This window comes from Priapulus caudatus, unplaced genomic scaffold, assembly GCF_000485595.1.
Source record: "Priapulus caudatus unplaced genomic scaffold, Priapulus_caudatus-5.0.1 Scaffold388, whole genome shotgun sequence".
NCBI lineage: Eukaryota > Metazoa > Priapulida > Priapulimorpha > Priapulimorphida > Priapulidae > Priapulus > Priapulus caudatus.
In genome coordinates this window covers 39,063-41,732 of record NW_014577449.1, presented here as the reverse complement: position 1 = coordinate 41,732, position 2,670 = coordinate 39,063, and positions in this window count along the sequence as shown.

Here is a 2,670-nt window from a genome sequence, read left to right as displayed (position 1 = left end):
TATGTGTGTGCGTGCGTGTGTGTATGTGTGTGTGTGTATGTGTGTGTGTGTGTGTGTGTGTGTGTGTGTGTGTGTGTGTGTGGGTGTAGATAGAGACGCAGCTGTGACCTCAGCTATCTACTATCGTTACAGCCGGTGTAACGAATACGTTCGTCTGACCGTTTCTTTGTTTTGCTCAGCCGTTTAGTCATGCGAACGGCAAATCTCGCTCGCCTCTCTCTCTCTCTCTCTCTCTCTCGCTCACGTTGGTTGCCAATTAGCGACGATTGTCGGGCATCAATCGAACGCCGCACCTGGTGACGGCAGGTATTGGCTTCAGCTTCTGTTGTTTCCGCATCGGCAGCTGAACGCACGGCGACAACCCCCGAACATCACCCGATCTTTGCCGATGTCACCCGACCATGGATTGACACGCATTCAAATTCGCGCAGTTTATATTACACGTGCTTGCATGTGGTGGTAGTCGGAGGGAGTGGGGGGAGTACAAAATTGTGTCTCTTTGTCAGTTTTTCTTTGGAAATTAGTTGGGAAATAACGTTAGATAATTAGGGTATTTACGAGAACAAGTATAGAATATAGCGAGTGCCTTTGTCATGCTCATGGTCACATTCATGTATACATAAAAGCCTCTGTCGTGCAAAACTTGTGAGTATCTTGTGCACACGCAAAACCTTCCGAGACGTATTTCGAAGCGAAGCACGTTTTTCCTCTCCTCGTACGAACACTCACACGCGATGGTAAGAAGAAAAAACAGACGAATAAACATCTGTCCGCGCATGTTAGAGCTAGTTTTTAATCACGCGTATGTAGTTAGCTTAATTTTTGTATCATTAACGTTAATGCGCTTCCCGTCTAGTAATGATAGATATAACGAGAGTTGCACCCGAGGCAGATGCTAGAATGATGGCATTCATCGAACGCTCAGTAACGACCCCCTCCCTGATTCCATAATCACGCTGTTCCACCCGTGCAGTCCCGAGAGAGGCTGCTATTATACCTGGCTGTATACCAACATGTGTACGTGACGGAATAGATAATTAATGACCATGTAAGTCACTTTATTATACCTGGTGCTTCGTGTGCGAGTCATGCTGCAGTAAACAGGGACAGAGACGTAGCAGCCTCAGGGTGGGGAGGTTATCGGAGTATTGCAAGCAGAGATGTCGCCTGGGGAGGATTCCCTGCTGAGAGGCCTCCTGCTGGGACCCCCTGCAGACCCTTGCAGAGACCTACTGCAGGACCTACTGCAGGACCTACTGCAGTCTCTCTCTCTCTCTCTCTCTCTCTCTCTCTCTCTCTCTCTCTCTCCCTCTCTCTCTTTATATATATATATTATTCTAGCTGATATACGAATGCGGGATGAGGTACACAAAATTACTGTGAAATTTAGAAAAGGGTTAGATATACTATTTCGGATATACTGTAATTAACATTACGTAACAATTATAATTTACGCGAAATGCGAAATGCGATGCGTTATGTGAATGCTACACGTCTTGCCTACCTTAATAAATGCTCACTTCCCTGACGCGCATGCGTGCTTGCTGCAGTAAACACGCTTTTACCGTTACACGCGCTTTGTGCCAAATGTCAATTAAGTGGATTTTTTTTATCAATTCCTACGTCTTTACTCCGTTCCCGTGCAATCGTTTCGCGTGTGTCACACCAATGATGATGTGCTGAAATATCGCTGCTAACAGCTAAAGGCGTGGTAGCTCATAGCGAATGCCATCATGGTGTGTTTATGTGTGTGTGTGTGTGTGTGTTAACGCGGCTACACTCTATCTATACACGCACGCGCGCGCGTATCAGAAATGCCTGCGTCCACAGACACTTGGAGCGTTTCAATAAAATATAATGCTAAATAAATACGAAATCTATTTACTACCAAAGTCTTAATGTTTCTCTACTTTCTTTCGCCTATTATTGCCGACAATTTCCTGTAAATGCCGTGCAAATGCTCCTCTGCAACACACATGTACACCGTGCGCACGCTGCCGCACACTGACACATATATATAGACTCTATATAAACGCTGCTACTCTCTAGCTATACACACACGCGCGCGCGTGACATCGTAATGCACTTACTCACTTACTAAGCGCCGCAACGAGATATAATTGATATAATTATCCTATGAATCTAATTAATCTCTATCCACGCATCCACTGGAGAATAACTGCTCGGTGAAGCTGTTCTATCTTCGGCAGTGATTCGCTGATGCTGTGATGCTGGCAAGGCTACCTGCTTCTAATGAGGATTCCGGATAACTCACACGTACGTCCGATACGTCGCCGTGTGCGAGAGGTCGATAACGCGATTTCCGTCGCTCGCGGGGGGATTTTATCGTGACGGATCGCCTGTCCACGCGAAATGTCGGCACTAATGAATAATACGTCCATGTAAGAAATCCGCGCTCCACATCGGATGGCACGCGGTCAGTTCCCTCGGGGGCTGCCTGCCTGCCTGCCTGCCTGCCTGCCTGCCTGCCTGCCGGCCTGCCTGCCTGCCTGGCTGGCTGGATGCTTACACCTACGCAATGTAATTAGAACGCGCGCGCGCGCGCGCGCGCGCGTGTGTGTGTGTGTGTGTGTGTGTGTGTGTGTGTGTGTGTGTGTGTGTGTGTGTGTGTGTGTGTGTGTGTGTGTGTGTGTGTGTGTGTGTGTGTGT